The sequence below is a fragment of the Pleurodeles waltl genome, unplaced genomic scaffold (genome assembly GCF_031143425.1).
Source record: "Pleurodeles waltl isolate 20211129_DDA unplaced genomic scaffold, aPleWal1.hap1.20221129 scaffold_72, whole genome shotgun sequence".
Lineage (NCBI taxonomy): Eukaryota > Metazoa > Chordata > Amphibia > Caudata > Salamandridae > Pleurodeles > Pleurodeles waltl.
In genome coordinates, this window is record NW_027150393.1 from 2,854,168 (window position 1) to 2,873,799 (window position 19,632).

At 48.7% G+C, this 19,632-nt stretch overlaps 8 non-coding genes across 8 annotated transcripts; all 8 read right to left on the minus strand.

The window, feature by feature from the left end:
* Window positions 1–368: 368 nt before the first annotated feature.
* On the minus strand, window positions 369–440 carry TRNAP-AGG (transfer RNA proline (anticodon AGG)). Its single transcript has one exon. It is a non-coding gene; the product is annotated as a tRNA-Pro (tRNA).
* Window positions 441–3,916: 3,476 nt separating this feature from the next.
* On the minus strand, window positions 3,917–3,988 carry TRNAP-AGG (transfer RNA proline (anticodon AGG)). The gene has a single exon. It is a non-coding gene; the product is annotated as a tRNA-Pro (tRNA).
* Window positions 3,989–7,509: 3,521 nt separating this feature from the next.
* TRNAP-AGG (transfer RNA proline (anticodon AGG)) lies at window positions 7,510–7,581 on the minus strand. Its single transcript has one exon. It is a non-coding gene; the product is annotated as a tRNA-Pro (tRNA).
* A 3,039-nt stretch (window positions 7,582–10,620) lies between these two features.
* TRNAV-CAC (transfer RNA valine (anticodon CAC)) lies at window positions 10,621–10,693 on the minus strand. Its single transcript has one exon. It is a non-coding gene; the product is annotated as a tRNA-Val (tRNA).
* A 388-nt stretch (window positions 10,694–11,081) lies between these two features.
* TRNAH-AUG (transfer RNA histidin (anticodon AUG)) lies at window positions 11,082–11,153 on the minus strand. Its single transcript has one exon. It is a non-coding gene; the product is annotated as a tRNA-His (tRNA).
* Window positions 11,154–14,177: 3,024 nt separating this feature from the next.
* On the minus strand, window positions 14,178–14,250 carry TRNAV-CAC (transfer RNA valine (anticodon CAC)). Its single transcript has one exon. It is a non-coding gene; the product is annotated as a tRNA-Val (tRNA).
* A 388-nt stretch (window positions 14,251–14,638) lies between these two features.
* On the minus strand, window positions 14,639–14,710 carry TRNAP-AGG (transfer RNA proline (anticodon AGG)). Its single transcript has one exon. It is a non-coding gene; the product is annotated as a tRNA-Pro (tRNA).
* Window positions 14,711–18,073: 3,363 nt separating this feature from the next.
* TRNAP-AGG (transfer RNA proline (anticodon AGG)) lies at window positions 18,074–18,145 on the minus strand. The gene has a single exon. It is a non-coding gene; the product is annotated as a tRNA-Pro (tRNA).
* Between the last annotated feature and the right edge of the window lie 1,487 nt (window positions 18,146–19,632).

Sequence of the window (19,632 nt, forward strand, 5' to 3'; positions counted from 1 at the left end):
AGGAGCACAGTTCCCCTCATATGTTTGCACGATTTCCTCTATACTTTATCAGCAGTTGCTCGGAATGCGAGGGGTAAGTGTGAAAATTGCAGCGGTGTCGGCCAGCATGCATACACTCAGACGTCCTGAAAAATCCCATAGCTGCGGGCAGAGACAGACAAATATCTGATGCCTAAATGCCAGGAAGGAGAGCCTGTGAAATCATCACACAGGGCGCACTGAGAGCAAGCAGGAAGGAAGCCAAGGCATTGAAATCCATTTTTCGCCTGAGGCAAAAAATATGTTTTGCGCAACAATGCTTCGAGTAAAATGAGAAATGTTGAGGGGTTGTGTATTTTGAGCAGGATTTGATTGTTTTCCGCTAAAATGGGCTCGTCCGGGATTTGAACCCGGGACCTCTAGCACCCTAAGCGAGAATCATACCCCTAGACCAACGAGCCTGGGCACAGAAATGCAACGGCTCCGACCCTGCTCGGAGGATTGGTGACAGAGAGTGGGAGACTACATCCCAAAGCAAGAAACTGCACATGGTGCTCTCTTTTGCAGTACGACTAGAGTCATTTGCATGGTCTTCATCGAACATGACATAAAAAGCCTCTATCCTTTAGACATTTTGGCCCAGATTTACAAGAAAATGACTAAGCGCGACGCTGTGCCAAATTTGCAAGCCCCACGTGCCGTCATTTTCAAAATGCAGGAAAGCGCCGTATTTAGTAGAATACAGCGCACCCCTGTGCTTCCCCCTGCGCCAACGCAGCCGTTCTTGCACCATGGTACAAGGATGACTGCGTTGAGGGGGAAATTGTTTTTGTGCAGGAAGGGACACCTTCCTGCCCAAAAAAAAAATCTTCAATGGTGATTTGCTCTTACTTCTATGTGTGCTGCAGAATGCATCACACATAGAAAGAGCAAAAACAAGGAGAAATGAAAACATTTCTCCTCAGTGCGCCACTCTAACGACACCCCTGGGATGGCGTTGGATTTTGGCGCTGACGCAGATTTACGCCAACTCCTAAATCTGGAGCAGCATCAAAATGCTATGGTGTTGCTGTGGCACACTCCCAACAACACCCATTGCACGCCCCTTCCAGGGAATGCGCTGCGTGCTAAGGGGCCGTATTTACAAGGTGGTGTTAAGCCACAAAAAGTGGCTGAACGCCATCTTGTAAATACCGCGCAGTGCATAGTGCCACCGGGGCGTCACTAAAAGTGATGCTCCGGTGGCGATAGGGCCTTGTAAGTCTGGCACTTTATTTGCTCAAGGTGTGTGTTCTTGGTGAGGGCAGGAAAGCTATTTTCGCTCTCGTACCTTCCTTCCTTGGCTGGCTTGAATGCTGTAGGCTCAGGCTTCATTGCAAAGGTCAAACAGTGAGCAACTGACTGCCGTAAGCTGGCGCAACTCCTCTTGGTGAGCTGTGACAGATGCCCCAGGAGCGTAGTACCTCACGATGGTGAGGGATAGACACAGTCTCTTTTATCTCAGCTTGCCTGTCAGGTGAGGCAGGAAATGCAAATACTGTGAAAAAGCCCAGCGACTCGAACCAGGGACCTTTCGCATGTGAGTTGCGCATGATAACCACTACACTACACAAGCAGACACACTTGCCGGCTTGCTTCATGTGGCTATGCATTGTACTGGAACCACCACACTATGGAAACAGACACACCTGCTTGCTTTATGTGGCTATGCATTGGACTGGGATGCAAGGATGAGGGCCAATGTTCATGACGCTCAAAGCTGAGCCTTCCGGAACACGATCTCTTCCCTTGGAAGAAAGGAACTGGGATCACTTTCATTCCAAGAGGTGATTTCAGAACTGGACCCGAAATTACCATGGAGAAGCACTGTGCATTTAATGTTCCTACGAGCACTGCTGCTCCAGCACAGAAAAGCAGTTGCAAAGAAATCTCGCATACCTTCATGATGCTGAACCGTCTCGACGCCAGTATAAAGCATGTATTGCATTGCAACATGACATCTTACAAGAGTGAAAAGCAGAAACACTCCTGTTTGAAACACAGACTGAACCTATAAAGGTAGGGGTTTGTCTGGGATTTGAACCGAGGTCCTCTCACACCCGAAGCGAGAATCATACCCCTATACCAACTAGACTGCCGCTGCATAGTCATTTGAAACATCTTCTGCAGCGTCTTTCAGAAAAGCAGGGCCATTTGGAGGCTCTCTCTCTCTAAGCGTGCCATAGCAATTGATGTTTTCTGTCAAGGATTTTTTGTTTGTCTCTAGCAAGGCAAGAGGTAGTCAAAATGCCCTGTGCCAGTGAGCTGAACTAGGGGACTGATGTGAAAAGCAGACCCTTTCTGGTAGTTGTAACCCGCTGCTAGTCATGGACCCTTGCACCTTAGACTTCCCAACCAGAAGCACTGAAGGGCCTGCTAGCTCTTGAGCCAGAGGAGCATGCCTCTTGGATTCAAGCACACTTGCTCGATCAGCGCTCAATCAGGCGAGATTTATATTAGTGGCTCATAGGCCTGAAACACTCACCTGGGAGACGCAGGGTGGCTGATTTCCCGGAATGGCCCTTGATGGGGAAATCACCTCCTTTCCCCCGCCTCATTTCAGAATTGTGTGCTAGTCGCAAGACAGTGTTCAGGGGTTCATGGGTACCGCCTACTCCCAGCTGCCTCTCTGTCTTCTTCATGTAAATTGCAAGTCACGAGGAGGCACCATTGCCAATATGCTCCGCCCACCTAACCAAGAAACCTAGTTTGAGCTTGTCTGCCTGTGTTGTTGCAGTGGCAGAGTCTTCTTTGCCCAAAAGGTGGCAGGAGAGCCTCACTTCAAACGATAGAATCAACTGCTTAAGTAGAAACCAGCATGGTAGTTACTGTCATAAAGTGCAGCTCTAACAGAAGGTGTGCCTGAGACGCCCCTTCCAGTAATACACAGAATTTTGATTGAGGGCCCAGCCGATGGGTTGGTGGATTTCTCCTCACATGCCACAGCAGCTTCCAAAGATAGTGGGGTGAGGAGCTGGCTCTGCAAGCAGAGCAAGATTTAAGGGAAGAAAATACACCTGTCAGAAGTGGGATTTGAACCCACGCCTCCATGAAGAGACCAGAAGACTCAGCTTCACTGAAAATCAAGCTCTCTTGAGTCTGGCGCCTTAGACCACTCGGCCATCCTGACAGCCAAAACAGTGTGCAGGTCGGACTCTTCAGTCTGCACTTGTTGATTTTGCCGCTTGCAATGTTCCTATCAAAGTCACAGCTTTAAAGGCCCCACAATATAACATGGCCAAGAAAAAAAAAAAAAAACAGAACAAGAAACAATGCACATGCACGACCACCGAGGGATGCAGATAACTTTTTAGCGTCCTGCAATAGTAAAGCACGTTTTACACAGGTCACAAGTTTTTAAAGGTCATTTCTGTCTAAGTGTGCATTGAGAGAGACTGAGGTTTTAGGGAGCAAACACAAAAGCTGCTGCTGCCAAGTGTTTCTGCCCGGTCTCAAACCGGGGACTTTTCGCGTGTGAGGCGAACGTGATAACCACTACACTACAGAAACAAGCTTGCTGATTTGACTGAAGGAGCACAGTTCCCCTCATATGTTTGCACGATTTCCTCTATACTTTATCAGCAGTTGCTCGGAATGCGAGGGGTAAGTGTGAAAATTGCAGCGGTGTCGGCCAGCATGCATACACTCAGACGTCCTGAAAAATCCCACAGCTGCGTGCAGAGACAGACAAATATCTGATGCCTAAATGCCAGGAAGGAGAGCCTGTGAAATCATAACACAGGGCGCACTGAGAGCAAGCAGGAAGGAAGCCAAGGCATTGTAATCCATTTTTCGCCTGAGGCAAAAAATATGTTTTGCGCAACAATGCTTCGAGTGGAATGAGAAATGTTGAGGGGTTGTGTATTTTGAGCAGGATTTGATTGTTTTCCGCTAAAATGGGCTCGTCCGGGATTTGAACCCGGGACCTCTCGCACCCTAAGCGAGAATCATACCCCTAGACCAACGAGCCTGGGCACAGAAATGCAACGGCTCTGACCCTGCTCGGAGGATTGGTGACACAGAGTGGGAGACTACATCCCAAAGCAAGAAACTGCACATGGTGCTCTCTTCTGCAGTACGACTAGAGTCATTTGCATGGTCTTCATCGAACATGACATAAAAAGCCTCTATCCTTTAGACATTTTAGCCCAGATTTACAAGAAAATTACTAAGCGCGACGCTGTGCCAAATTTGCAAGCCCCACGTGCCGTCATTTTCAAAATGCAGGAAAGCGCCGTATTTAGTAGAATACAGCGCACCCCTGTGCTTCCCCCTGCGCCAGCTCTAAATTAGCTGCTGAGCGCCAACGCAGCCGTTCTTGCACCATGGTACAAGGATGACTGCGTTGAGGGGGAAATTGTTTTTGTGCAGGAAGGGACACCTTCCTGCCCAAAAAAAAAATCTTCAATGGTGATTTGCTCTTACTTCTATGTGTGCTGCAGAATGCATCACACATAGAAAGAGCAAAAACAAGGAGAAATGAAAACATTTCTCCTCAGTGCGCCACTCTAACGACACCCCTGGGATGGCATTGGATTTTGGCGCTGACGCAGATTTACGCCAACTCCTAAATCTGGAGCAGCATCAAAATGCTATGGTGTTGCTGGGGCACACTCCCAACAACACCCATTGCACGCCCCTTCCAGGGAATGCGCTGCGTGCTAATGGGCCGTATTTACAAGGTGGTGTTAAGCCACAAAAAGTGGCTGAACGCCATCTTGTAAATACCGCGCAGTGCATAGTGCCACCGGGGCGTCACTAAAAGTGATGCTCCGGTGGCGATAGGGCCTTGTAAGTCTGGCACTTTATTTGCTCAAGGTGTGTGTTCTTGGTGAGGGCAGGAAAGCTATTTTCGCTCTCGTACCTTCCTTCCTTGGCTGGCTTGAATGCTGTAGGCTCAGGCTTCATTGCAAAGGTCAAACAGTGAGCAACTGACTGCCGTAAGCTGGCGCAACTCCTCTTGGTGAGCTGTGACAGATGCCCCAGGAGTGTAGTACCTCACGATGGTGAGGGATAGACACAGTCTCTTTTATCTCAGCTTGCCTGTCAGGTGAGGCAGGAAATGCAAATACTGTGAAAAAGCCCAGCGACTCGAACCAGGGACCTTTCGCATGTGAGGTGCGCATGATAACCACTACACTACACAAGCAGACACACTTGCCGGCTTGCTTCATGTGGCTATGCATTGTACTGGAACCACCACACTATGGAAACAGACACACCTGCTTGCTTTATGTGGCTATGCATTGGACTGGGATGCAAGGATGAGGGCCAATGTTCATGACGCTCAAAGCTGAGCCTTCCGGAACACGATCTCTTCCCTTGGAAGAAAGGAACTGGGATCACTTTCATTCCAAGAGGTGATTTCAGAACTGGACCCGAAATTACCATGGAGAAGCACTGTGCATTTAATGTTCCTACGAGCACTGCTGCTCCAGCACAGAAAAGCAGTTGCAAAGAAATCTCGCATACCTTCATGATGCTGAACCGTCTCGACGCCAGTATAAAGCATGTATTGCATTGCAACATGACATCTTAGAAGAGTGAAAAGCAGAAACACTCCTGTTTGAAACACAGACTGAACCTATAAAGGTAGGGGTTTGTCTGGGATTTGAACCGAGGTCCTCTCACACCCGAAGCGAGAATCATACCCCTATACCAACTAGACTGCCGCTGCATAGTCATTTGAAACATCTTCTGAAGCGTCTTTCAGAAAAGCAGGGCCATTTGGAGGCTCTCTCTCTCTAAGCGTGCCATAGCAATTGATGTTTTCTGTCAAGGATTTTTTGTTTGTCTCTAGCAAGGCAAGAGGTAGTCAAAATGCCCTGTGCCAGTGAGCTGAACTAGGGGACTGATGTGAAAAGCAGACCCTTTCTGGTAGTTGTAACCCGCTGCTAGTCATGGACCCTTGCACCTTAGACTTCCCAACCAGAAGCACTGAAGGGCCTGCTAGCTCTTGAGCCAGAGGAGCATGCCTCTTGGATTCAAGCACACTTGCTCGATCAGCGCTCGATCAGGCTTGATCAGGCTTGATCAGGCGAGATTTATATTAGTGGCTCATAGGCCTGAAACACTCACCTGGGAGACGCAGGGTGGCTGATTTCCCGGAATGGCCCTTGATGGGGAAATCACCTCCTTTCCCCCGCCTCATTTCAGAATTGTGTGCTAGTCGCAAGACAGTGTTCAGGGGTTCATGGGTACCGCCTACTCCCAGCTGCCTCTCTGTCTTCTTCATGTAAATTGCAAGTCACGAGGAGGCACCATTGCCAATATGCTCCGCCCACCTAACCAAGAAACCTAGTTTGAGCTTGTCTGCCTGTGTTGTTGCAGGGGCAGAGTCTTCTTTGCCCAAAAGGTGGCAGGAGAGCCTCACTTCAAACGATAGAATCAACTGCTTAAGTAGAAACCAGCATGGTAGTTACTGTCATAAAGTGCAGCTCTAACAGAAGGTGTGCCTGAGACGCCCCTTCCAGTAATACACAGAATTTTGATTGAGGGCCCAGCCGATGGGTTGGTGGATTTCTCCTCACATGCCACAGCAGCTTCCAAAGATAGTGGTGTGAGGAGCTGGCTCTGCAAGCAGAGCAAGATTTAAGGGAAGAAAATACACCTGTCAGAAGTGGGATTTGAACCCACGCCTCCATGAAGAGACCAGAAGGCTCAGCTTCACTGAAAATCAAGCTCTCTTGAGTCTGGCGCCTTAGACCACTCGGCCATCCTGACAGCCAAAACAGTGTGCAGGTCGGACTCTTCAGTCTGCACTTGTTGATTTTGCCGCATGCAATGTTCCTATCAAAGTCACAGCTTTAAAGGCCCCACAATATAACATGGCCAAGAAAAAAAAAAAAAAACAGAACAAGAAACAATGCACATGCACGACCACCGAGGGATGCAGATAACTTTTTAGCGTCCTGCAATAGTAAAGCACGTTTTACACAGGTCACAAGTTTTTAAAGGTCATTTCTGTCTAAGTGTGCATTGAGAGAGACTGAGGTTTTAGGGAGCAAACACAAAAGCTGCTGCTGCCAAGTGTTTCTGCCCGGTCTCAAACCGGGGACTTTTCGCGTGTGAGGCAAACGTGATAACCACTACACTACAGAAACAAGCTTGCTGATTTGACTGAAGGAGCACAGTTCCCCTCATATGTTTGCACGATTTCCTCTATACTTTATCAGCAGTTGCTCGGAATGCGAGGGGTAAGTGTGAAAATTGCAGCGGTGTCGGCCAGCATGCATACACTCAGACGTCCTGAAAAATCCCACAGCTGCGGGTAGAGACAGACAAATATCTGATGCCTAAATGCCAGGAAGGAGAGCCTGTGAAATCATCACACAGGGCGCACTGAGAGCAAGCAGGAAGGAAGCCAAGGCATTGTAATCCATTTTTCGCCTGAGGCAAAAAATATGTTTTGCGCAACAATGCTTCGAGTGGAATGAGAAATGTTGAGGGGTTGTGTATTTTGAGCAGGATTTGATTGTTTTCCGCTAAAATGGGCTCGTCCGGGATTTGAACCCGGGACCTCTCGCACCCTAAGCGAGAATCATACCCCTAGACCAACGAGCCTGGGCACAGAAATGCAACGGCTCCGACCCTGCTCGGAGGGTTGGTGACAGAGAGTGGGAGACTACATCCCAAAGCAAGAAACTGCACATGGTGCTCTCTTCTGCAGTACGACTAGAGTCATTTGCATGGTCTTCATCGAACATGACATAAAAAGCCTCTATCCTTTAGACATTTTGGCCCAGATTTACAAGAAAATGACTAAGCGCGACGCTGTGCCAAATTTGCAAGCCCCACGCGCCGTCATTTTCAAAATGCAGGAAAGCGCCGTATTTAGTAGAATACAGCGCACCCCTGTGCTTCCCCCTGCGCCAGCTCTAAATTAGCTGCTGAGCGCCAACGCAGCCGTTCTTGCACCATGGTACAAGGATGACTGCATTGAGGGGGAAATTGTTTTTGTGCAGGAAGGGACACCTTCCTGCCCAAAAAAAAAATCTTCAATGGTGATTTGCTCTTACTTCTATGTGTGCTGCAGAATGCATCACACATAGAAAGAGCAAAAACAAGGAGAAATGAAAACATTTCTCCTCAGTGCGCCACTCTAACGACACCCCTGGGATGGCATTGGATTTTGGCGCTGACGCAGATTTACGCCAACTCCTAAATCTGGAGCAGCATCAAAATGCTATGGTGTTGCTGTGGCACACTCCCAACAACACCCATTGCACGCCCCTTCCAGGGAACGCGCTGCGTGCTAAGGGGCCGTATTTACAAGGTGGTGTTAAGCCACAAAAAGTGGCTGAACGCCATCTTGTAAATACCGCACAGTGCATAGTGCCACCGGGGCGTCACTAAAAGTGATGCTCCGGTGGCGATAGGGCCTTGTAAGTCTGGCACTTTATTTGCTCAATGTGTGTGTTCTTGGTGAGGGCAGGAAAGCTATTTTCGCTCTTGTACCTTCCTTCCTTGGCTGGCTTGAATGCTGTAGGCTCAGGCTTCATTGCAAAGGTCAAACAGTGAGCAACTGACTGCCGTAAGCTGGCGCAACTACTCTTGGTGAGCTGTGACAGATGCCCCAGGAGCGTAGTACCTCACGATGGTGAGGGATAGACACAGTCTCTATTATCTCAGCTTGCCTGTCAGGTGAGGCAGGAAATGCAAATACTGTGAAAAAGCCCAGCGACTCGAACCAGGGACCTTTCGCATGTGAGGTGCGCATGATAACCACTACACTACACAAGCAGACACACTTGCCGGCTTGCTTCATGTGGCTATGCATTGTACTGGAACCACCACACTATGGAAACAGACACACCTGCTTGCTTTATGTGGCTATGCATTGGACTGGGATGCAAGGATGAGGGCCAATGTTCATGACGCTCAAAGCTGAGCCTTCCGGAACACGATCACTTCCCTTGGAAGAAAGGAACTTGGATCACTTTCATTCCAAGAGGTGATTTCAGAACTGGACCCGAAATTACCATGGAGAAGCACTGTGCATTTAATGTTCCTACGAGCACTGCTGCTCCAGCACAGAAAAGCAGTTGCAAAGAAATCTCGCATACCTTCATGATGCTGAACCGTCTCGACGCCAGTATAAAGCATGTATTGCATTGCAACATGACATCTTACAAGAGTGAAAAGCAGAAACACTCCTGTTTAAAACACAGACTGAACCTATAAAGGTAGGGGTTTGTCGGGGATTTGAACCGAGGTCCTCTCACACCCGAAGCGAGAATCATACCCCTATACCAACTAGACTGCCGCTGCATAGTCATTTGAAACATCTTCTGAAGCGTCTTTCAGAAAAGCAGGGCCATTTGGAGGCTCTCTCTCTCTAAGCGTGCCATAGCAATTGATGTTTTCTGTCAAGGATTTTTTGTTTGTCTCTAGCAAGGCAAGAGGTAGTCAAAATGCCCTGTGCCAGTGAGCTGAACTAGGGGACTGATGTGAAAAGCAGACCCTTTCTGGTAGTTGTAACCCGCTGCTAGTCATGGACCCTTGCACCTTAGACTTCCCAACCAGAAGCACTGAAGGGCCTGCTAGCTCTTGAGCCAGAGGAGCATGCCTCTTGGATTCAAGCACACTTGCTCGATCAGGGCTCGATCAGGCGAGATTTATATTAGTGGCTCATAGGCCTGAAACACTCACCTGGGAGACGCAGGGTGGCTGATTTCCCGGAATGGCCCTTGATGGGGAAATCACCTCCTTTCCCCCGCCTCATTTCAGAATTGTGTGCTAGTCGCAAGACAGTGTTCAGGGGTTCATGGGTACTGCCTACTCCCAGCTGCCTCTCTGTCTTCTTCATGTAAATTGCAAGTCACGAGGAGGCACCATTGCCAATATGCTCCGCCCACCTAACCAAGAAACCTAGTTTGAGCTTGTCTGCCTGTGTTGTTGCAGGGGCAGAGTCTTCTTTGCCCAAAAGGTGGCAGGAGAGCCTCACTTCAAACGATAGAATCAACTGCTTAAGTAGAAACCAGCATGGTAGTTACTGTCATAAAGTGCAGCTCTAACAGAAGGTGTGCCTGAGACGCCCCTTCCAGTAATACACAGAATTTTGATTGAGGGCCCAGCCGATGGGTTGGTGGATTTCTCCTCACATGCCACAGCAGCTTCCAAAGATAGTGGTGTGAGGAGCTGGCTCTGCAAGCAGAGCAAGATTTAAGGGAAGAAAATACACCTGTCAGAAGTGGGATTTGAACCCACGCCTCCATGAAGAGACCAGAAGGCTCAGCTTCACTGAAGATCAATCTCTCTTGAGTCTCGCGCCTTAGACCACTCGGCCATCCTGACAGCCAAAACAGTGTGCAGGTCGGACTCTTCAGTCTGCACTTGTTGATTTTGCCGCTTGCAATGTTCCTATCAAAGTCACAGCTTTAAAGGCCCCACAATATAACATGGCCAAGAAAAAAAAAAAAAACAGAACAAGAAACAATGCACATGCACGACCACCGAGGGATGCAGATAACTTTTTAGCGTCCTGCAATAGTAAAGCACGTTTTACACAGGTCACAAGTTTTTAAAGGTCATTTCTGTCTAAGTGTGCATTGAGAGAGACTGAGGTTTTAGGGAACAAACACAAAAGCTGCTGCTGCCAAGTGTTTCTGCCCGGTCTCAAACCGGGGACATTTCGCGTGTGAGGCGAACGTGATAACCACTACACTACAGAAACAAGCTTGCTGATTTGACTGAAGGAGCACAGTTCCCCTCATATGTTTGCACGATTTCCTCTATACTTTATCAGCAGTTGCTCGGAATGCGAGGGGTAAGTGTGAAAATTGCAGCGGTGTCGGCCAGCATGCATACACTCAGACGTCCTGAAAAATCCCACAGCTGCGGGCAGAGACAGACAAATATCTGATGCCTAAATGCCAGGAAGGAGAGCCTGTGAAATCATCACACAGGGCGCACTGAGAGCAAGCAGGAAGGAAGCCAAGGCATTGTAATCCATTTTTCGCCTGAGGCAAAAAATATGTTTTGCGCAACAATGCTTCGAGTGGAATGAGAAATGTTGAGGGGTTGTGTATTTTGAGCAGAATTTTATTGTTTTCCGCTAAAATGGGCTTGTCCGGGATTTGAACCCGGGACCTCTCGCACCATAAGCGAGAATCATACCCCTAGACCAACGAGCCTGGGCACAGAAATGCAACGGCTCCGACCCTGCTCGGAGGATTGGTGACAGAGAGTGGGAGACTACATCCCAAAGTATGAAACTGCACATGGTGCTCTCTTCAGCAGTACGACTAGAGTCATTTGCATGGTCTTCATCGAACATGACATAAAAAGCCTCTATCCTTTAGACATTTTGGCCCAGATTTACAAGAAAATGACTAAGCGCGACGCTGTGCCAAATTTGCAAGCCCCACGTGCCGTCATTTTCAAAATGCAGGAAAGCGCCGTATTTAGTAGAATACAGCGCACCCCTGTGCTTCCCCCTGCGCCAACGCAGCCGTTCTTGCACCATGGTACAAGGATGACTGCGTTGAGGGGGAAATTGTTTTTGTGCAGGAAGGGACACCTTCCTGCCCAAAAAAAAAATCTTCAATGGTGATTTGCTCTTACTTCTATGTGTGCTGCAGAATGCATCACACATAGAAAGAGCAAAAACAAGGAGAAATGAAAACATTTCTCCTCAGTGCGCCACTCTAACGACACCCCTGGGATGGCGTTGGATTTTGGCGCTGACGCAGATTTACGCCAACTCCTAAATCTGGAGCAGCATCAAAATGCTATGGTGTTGCTGTGGCACACTCCCAACAACACCCATTGCACGCCCCTTCCAGGGAATGCGCTGCGTGCTAAGGGGCCGTATTTACAAGGTGGTGTTAAGCCACAAAAAGTGGCTGAACGCCATCTTGTAAATACCGCGCAGTGCATAGTGCCACCGGGGCGTCACTAAAAGTGATGCTCCGGTGGCGATAGGGCCTTGTAAGTCTGGCACTTTATTTGCTCAAGGTGTGTGTTCTTGGTGAGGGCAGGAAAGCTATTTTCGCTCTCGTACCTTCCCTCATTGGCTGGCTTGAATGCTGTAGGCTCAGGCTTCATTGCAAAGGTCAAACAGTGAGCAACTGACTGCCGTAAGCTGGCGCAACTCCTCTTGGTGAGCTGTGACAGATGCCCCAGGAGCGTAGTACCTCACGATGGTGAGGGATAGACACAGTCTCTTTTATCTCAGCTTGCCTGTCAGGTGAGGCAGGAAATGCAAATACTGTGAAAAAGCCCAGCGACTCGAACCAGGGACCTTTCGCATGTGAGGTGCGCATGATAACCACTACACTACACAAGCAGACACACTTGCCGGCTTGCTTCATGTGGCTATGCATTGTACTGGAACCACCACACTATGGAAACAGACACACCTGCTTGCTTTATGTGGCTATGCATTGGACTGGGATGCAAGGATGAGGGCCAATGTTCATGACGCTCAAAGCTGAGCCTTCCGGAACACGATCTCTTCCCTTGGAAGAAAGGAACTGGGATCACTTTCATTCCAAGAGGTGATTTCAGAACTGGACCCGAAATTACCATGGAGAAGCACTGTGCATTTAATGTTCCTACGAGCACTGCTGCTCCAGCACAGAAAAGCAGTTGCAAAGAAATCTCGCATACCTTCATGATGCTGAACCGTCTCGACGCCAGTATAAAGCATGTATTGCATTGCAACATGACATCTTACAAGAGTGAAAAGCAGAAACACTCCTGTTTGAAACACAGACTGAACCTATAAAGGTAGGGGTTTGTCTGGGATTTGAACCGAGGTCCTCTCACACCCGAAGCGAGAATCATACCCCTATACCAACTAGACTGCCGCTGCATAGTCATTTGAAACATCTTCTGCAGCGTCTTTCAGAAAAGCAGGGCCATTTGGAGGCTCTCTCTCTCTAAGCGTGCCATAGCAATTGATGTTTTCTGTCAAGGATTTTTTGTTTGTCTCTAGCAAGGCAAGAGGTAGTCAAAATGCCCTGTGCCAGTGAGCTGAACTAGGGGACTGATGTGAAAAGCAGACCCTTTCTGGTTGTTGTAACCCGCTGCTAGTCATGGACCCTTGCACCTTAGACTTCCCAACCAGAAGCACTGAAGGGCCTGCTAGCTCTTGAGCCAGAGGAGCATGCCTCTTGGATTCAAGCACACTTGCTCGATCAGCGCTCGATCAGGCTTGATCAGGCGAGATTTATATTAGTGGCTCATAGGCCTGAAACACTCACCTGGGAGACGCAGGGTGGCTGATTTCCCGGAATGGCCCTTGATGGGGAAATCACCTCCTTTCCCCCGCCTCATTTCAGAATTGTGTGCTAGTCGCAAGACAGTGTTCAGGGGTTCATGGGTACTGCCTACTCCCAGCTGCCTCTCTGTCTTCTTCATGTAAATTGCAAGTCACGAGGAGGCACCATTGCCAATATGCTCCGCCCACCTAACCAAGAAACCTAGTTTGAGCTTGTCTGCCTGTGTTGTTGCAGGGGCAGAGTCTTCTTTGCCCAAAAGGTGGCAGGAGAGCCTCACTTCAAACGATAGAATCAACTGCTTAAGTAGAAACCAGCATGGTAGTTACTGTCATAAAGTGCAGCTCTAACAGAAGGTGTGCCTGAGACGCCCCTTCCAGTAATACACAGAATTTTGATTGAGGGCCCAGCCGATGGGTTGGTGGATTTCTCCTCACATGCCACAGCAGCTTCCAAAGATAGTGGTGTGAGGAGCTGGCTCTGCAAGCAGAGCAAGATTTAAGGGAAGAAAATACACCTGTCAGAAGTGGGATTTGAACCCACGCCTCCATGAAGAGACCAGAAGGCTCAGCTTCACTGAAGATTAAGCTCTCTTGAGTCTGGCGCCTTAGACCACTCGGCCATCCTGACAGCCAAGACAGTGTGCAGGTCGGACTCTTCAGTCTGCACTTGTTGATTTTGCCGCTTGCAATGTTCCTATCAAAGTCACAGCTTTAAAGGCCCCACAATATAACATGGCGAAGAAAAAAAAAAAAAACAGAACAAGAAACAATGCACATGCACGACCACCGAGGGATGCAGATAACTTTTTAGCGTCCTGCAATAGTAAAGCACGTTTTACACAGGTCACAAGTTTTTAAAGGTCATTTCTGTCTAAGTGTGCATTGAGAGAGACTGAGGTTTTAGGGAGCAAACACAAAAGCTGCTGCTGCCAAGTGTTTCTGCCCGGTCTCAAACCGGGGACTTTTCGCTTGTGAGGCGAACGTGATAACCACTACACTACAGAAACAAGCTTGCTGATTTGACTGAAGGAGCACAGTTCCCCTCATATGTTTGCACGATTTCCTCTATACTTTATCAGCAGTTGCTCGGAATGCGAGGGGTAAGTGTGAAAATTGCAGCGGTGTCGGCCAGCATGCATACACTCAGACGTCCTGAAAAATCCCACAGCTGCGTGCAGAGACAGACAAATATCTGATGCCTAAATGCCAGGAAGGAGAGCCTGTGAAATCATAACACAGGGCGCACTGAGAGCAAGCAGGAAGGAAGCCAAGGCATTGTAATCCATTTTTCGCCTGAGGCAAAAAATATGTTTTGCGCAACAATGCTTCGAGTGGAATGAGAAATGTTGAGGGGTTGTGAATTTTGAGCAGGATTTGATTGTTTTCCGCTAAAATGGGCTCGTCCGGGATTTGAACCCGGGACCTCTCGCACCCTAAGCGAGAATCATACCCCTAGACCAACGAGCCTGGGCACAGAAATGCAACGGCTCCGACCCTGCTCGGAGGATTGGTGACACAGAGTGGGAGACTACATCCCAAAGCAAGAAACTGCACATGGTGCTCTCTTCTGCAGTACGACTAGAGTCATTTGCATGGTCTTCATCGAACATGACATAAAAAGCCTCTATCCTTTAGACATTTTAGCCCAGATTTACAAGAAAATTACTAAGCGCGACGCTGTGCCAAATTTGCAAGCCCCACGTGCCGTCATTTTCAAAATGCAGGAAAGCGCCGTATTTAGTAGAATACAGCGCACCCCTGTGCTTCCCCCTGCGCCAACGCAGCCGTTCTTGCACCATGGTACAAGGATGACTGCGTTGAGGGGGAAATTGTTTTGAATGAAAACATTTCTCCTCAGTGCGCCACTCTAACGACACCCCTGGGATGGCGTTGGATTTTGGCGCTGACGCAGATTTACGCCAACTCCTAAATCTGGAGCAGCATCAAAATGCTATGGTGTTGCTGTGGCACACTCCCAACAACACCCATTGCACGCCCCTTCCAGGGAATGCGCTGCGTGCTAAGGGGCCGTATTTACAAGGTGGTGTTAAGCCACAAAAAGTGGCTGAACGCCATCTTGTAAATACCGCGCAGTGCATAGTGCCACCGGGGCGTCACTAAAAGTGATGCTCCGGTGGCGATAGGGCCTTGTAAGTCTGGCACTTTATTTGCTCAAGGTGTGTGTTCTTGGTGAGGGCAGGAAAGCTATTTTCGCTCTCGTACCTTCCTTCCTTGGCTGGCTTGAATGCTGTAGGCTCAGGCTTCATTGCAAAGGTCAAACAGTGAGCAACTGACTGCCGTAAGCTGGCGCAACTCCTCTTGGTGAGCTGTGACAGATGCCCCAGGAGCGTAGTACCTCACGATGGTGAGGGATAGACACAGTCTCTTTTATCTCAGCTTGCCTGTCAGGTGAGGCAGGAAATGCAAATACTGTGAAAAAGCCCAGCAACTCGAACCAGGGACCTTTCGCATGTGAGGTGCGCATGATAACCACTACACTACACAAGCAGACACACTTGCCGGCTTGCTTCATGTGGCTATGCATTGTACTGGAACCACCACACTATGGAAACAGACACACCTGCTTGCTTTATGTGGCTATGCATTGGACTGGGATGCAAGGATGAGGGCCAATGTTCATGACGCTCAAAGCTGAGCCTTCCGGAACACGATCTCTTCCCTTGGAAGAAAGGAACTGGGATCACTTTCATTCCAAGAGGTGATTTCAGAACTGGACCCGAAATTACCATGGAGAAGCACTGTGCATTTAATGTTCCTACGAGCACTGCTGCTCCAGCACAGAAAAGCAGTTGCAAAGAAATCTCGCATACCTTCATGATGCTGAACCGTCTCGACGCCAGTATAAAGCATGTATTGCATTGCAACATGACATCTTACAAGAGTGAAAAGCAGAAACACTCCTGTTTGAAACACAGACTGAACCTATAAAGGTAGGGGTTTGTCTGGGATTTGAACCGAGGTCCTCTCACACCCGAAGCGAGAATCATACCCCTATACCAACTAGACTGCCGCTGCATAGTCATTTGAAACATCTTCTGCAGCGTCTTTCAGAAAAGCAGGGCCATTTGGAGGCTCTCTCTCTCTAAGCGTGCCATAGCAATTGATGTTTTCTGTCAAGGATTTTTTGTTTGTCTCTAGCAAGGCAAGAGGTAGTCAAAATGCCCTGTGCCAGTGAGCTGAACTAGGGGACTGATGTGAAAAGCAGACCCTTTCTGGTAGTTGTAACCCGCTGCTAGTCATGGACCCTTGCACCTTAGACTTCCCAACCAGAAGCACTGAAGGGCCTGCTAGCTCTTGAGCCAGAGGAGCATGCCTCTTGGATTCAAGCACACTTGCTCGATCAGCGCTCGATCAGGCGAGATTTATATTAGTGGCTCATAGGCCTGAAACACTCACCTGGGAGACGCAGGGTGGCTGATTTCCCGGAATGGCCCTTGATGGGGAAATCACCTCCTTTCCCCCGCCTCATTTCAGAATTGTGTGCTAGTCGCAAGACAGTGTTCAGGGGTTCATGGGTACCGCCTACTCCCAGCTGCCTCTCTGTCTTCTTCATGTAAATTGCAAGTCACGAGGAGGCACCATTGCCAATATGCTCCGCCCACCTAACCAAGAAACCTAGTTTGAGCTTGTCTGCCTGTGTTGTTGCAGGGGCAGAGTCTTCTTTGCCCAAAAGGTGGCAGGAGAGCCTCACTTCAAACGATAGAATCAACTGCTTAAGTAGAAACCAGCATGGTAGTTACTGTCATAAAGTGCAGCTCTAACAGAAGGTGTGCCTGAGACGCCCCTTCCAGTAATACACAGAATTTTGATTGAGGGCCCAGCCGATGGGTTGGTGGATTTCTCCTCACATGCCACAGCAGCTTCCAAAGATAGTGGGGTGAGGAGCTGGCTCTGCAAGCAGAGCAAGATTTAAGGGAAGAAAATACACCTGTCAGAAGTGGGATTTGAACCCACGCCTCCATGAAGAGACCAGAAGACTCAGCTTCACTGAAAATCAAGCTCTCTTGAGTCTGGCGCCTTAGACCACTCGGCCATCCTGACAGCCAAAACAGTGTGCAGGTCGGACTCTTCAGTCTGCACTTGTTGATTTTGCCGCTTGCAATGTTCCTATCAAAGTCACAGCTTTAAAGGCCCCACAATATAACATGGCCAAGAAAAAAAAAAAAAAACAGAACAAGAAACAATGCACATGCACGACCACCGAGGGATGCAGATAACTTTTTAGCGTCCTGCAATAGTAAAGCACGTTTTACACAGGTCACAAGTTTTTAAAGGTCATTTCTGTCTAAGTGTGCATTGAGAGAGACTGAGGTTTTAGGGAGCAAACACAAAAGCTGCTGCTGCCAAGTGTTTCTGCCCGGTCTCAAACCGGGGACTTTTCGCGTGTGAGGCGAACGTGATAACCACTACACTACAGAAACAAGCTTGCTGATTTGACTGAAGGAGCACAGTTCCCCTCATATGTTTGCACGATTTCCTCTATACTTTATCAGCAGTTGCTCGGAATGCGAGGGGTAAGTGTGAAAATTGCAGCGGTGTCGGCCAGCATGCATACACTCAGACGTCCTGAAAAATCCCACAGCTGCGTGCAGAGACAGACAAATATCTGATGCCTAAATGCCAGGAAGGAGAGCCTGTGAAATCATAACACAGGGCGCACTGAGAGCAAGCAGGAAGGAAGCCAAGGCATTGTAATCCATTTTTCGCCTGAGGCAAAAAATATGTTTTGCGCAACAATGCTTCGAGTGGAATGAGAAATGTTGAGGGGTTGTGTATTTTGAGCAGGATTTGATTGTTTTCCGCTAAAATGGGCTCGTCCGGGATTTGAACCCGGGACCTCTCGCACCCTAAGCGAGAATCATACCCCTAGACCAACGAGCCTGGGCACAGAAATGCAACGGCTCCGACCCTGCTCGGAGGATTGGTGACACAGAGTGGGAGACTACATCCCAAAGCAAGAAACTGCACATGGTGCTCTCTTCTGCAGTACGACTAGAGTCATTTGCATGGTCTTCATCGAACATGACATAAAAAGCCTCTATCCTTTAGACATTTTAGCCCAGATTTACAAGAAAATTACTAAGCGCGACGCTGTGGCAAATTTGCAAGCCCCACGTGCCGTCATTTTCAAAATGCAGGAAAGCGCCGTATTTAGTAGAATACAGCGCACCCCTGTGCTTCCCCCTGCGCCAGCTCTAAATTAGCTGCTGAGCGCCAACGCAGCCGTTCTTGCACCATGGTACAAGGATGACTGCGTTGAGGGGGAAATTGTTTTTGTGCAGGAAGGGACACCTTCCTGCCCAAAAAAAAAATCTTCAATGGTGATTTGCTCTTACTTCTATGTGTGCTGCAGAATGCATCACACATAGAAAGAGCAAAAACAAGGAGAAATGAAAACATTTCTCCTCAGTGCGCCACTCTAACGACACCCCTGGGATGGCATTGGATTTTGGCGCTGACGCAGATTTACGCCAACTCCTAAATCTGGAGCAGCATCAAAATGCTATGGTGTTGCTGGGGCACACTCCCAACAACACCCATTGCACGCCCCTTCCAGGGAATGCGCTGCGTGCTAATGGGCCGTATTTACAAGGTGGTGTTAAGCCACAAAAAGTGGCTGAACGCCATCTTGTAAATACCGCGCAGTGCATAGTGCCACCGGGGCGTCACTAAAAGTGATGCTCCGGTGGCGATAGGGCCTTGTAAGTCTGGCACTTTATTTGCTCAAGGTGTGTGTTCTTGGTGAGGGCAGGAAAGCTATTTTCGCTCTCGTACCTTCCTTCCTTGGCTGGCTTGAATGCTGTAGGCTCAGGCTTCATTGCAAAGGTCAAACAGTGAGCAACTGACTGCCGTAAGCTGGCGCAACTCCTCTTGGTGAGCTGTGACAGATGCCCCAGGAGCGTAGTACCTCACGATGGTGAGGGATAGACACAGTCTCTTTTATCTCAGCTTGCCTGTCAGGTGAGGCAGGAAATGCAAATACTGTGAAAAAGCCCAGCGACTCGAACCAGGGACCTTTCGCATGTGAGGTGCGCATGATAACCACTACACTACACAAGCAGACACACTTGCCGGCTTGCTTCATGTGGCTATGCATTGTACTGGAACCACCACACTATGGAAACAGACACACCTGCTTGCTTTATGTGGCTATGCATTGGACTGGGATGCAAGGATGAGGGCCAATGTTCATGACGCTCAAAGCTGAGCCTTCCGGAACACGATCTCTTCCCTTGGAAGAAAGGAACTGGGATCACTTTCATTCCAAGAGGTGATTTCAGAACTGGACCCGAAATTACCATGGAGAAGCACTGTGCATTTAATGTTCCTACGAGCACTGCTGCTCCAGCACAGAAAAGCAGTTGCAA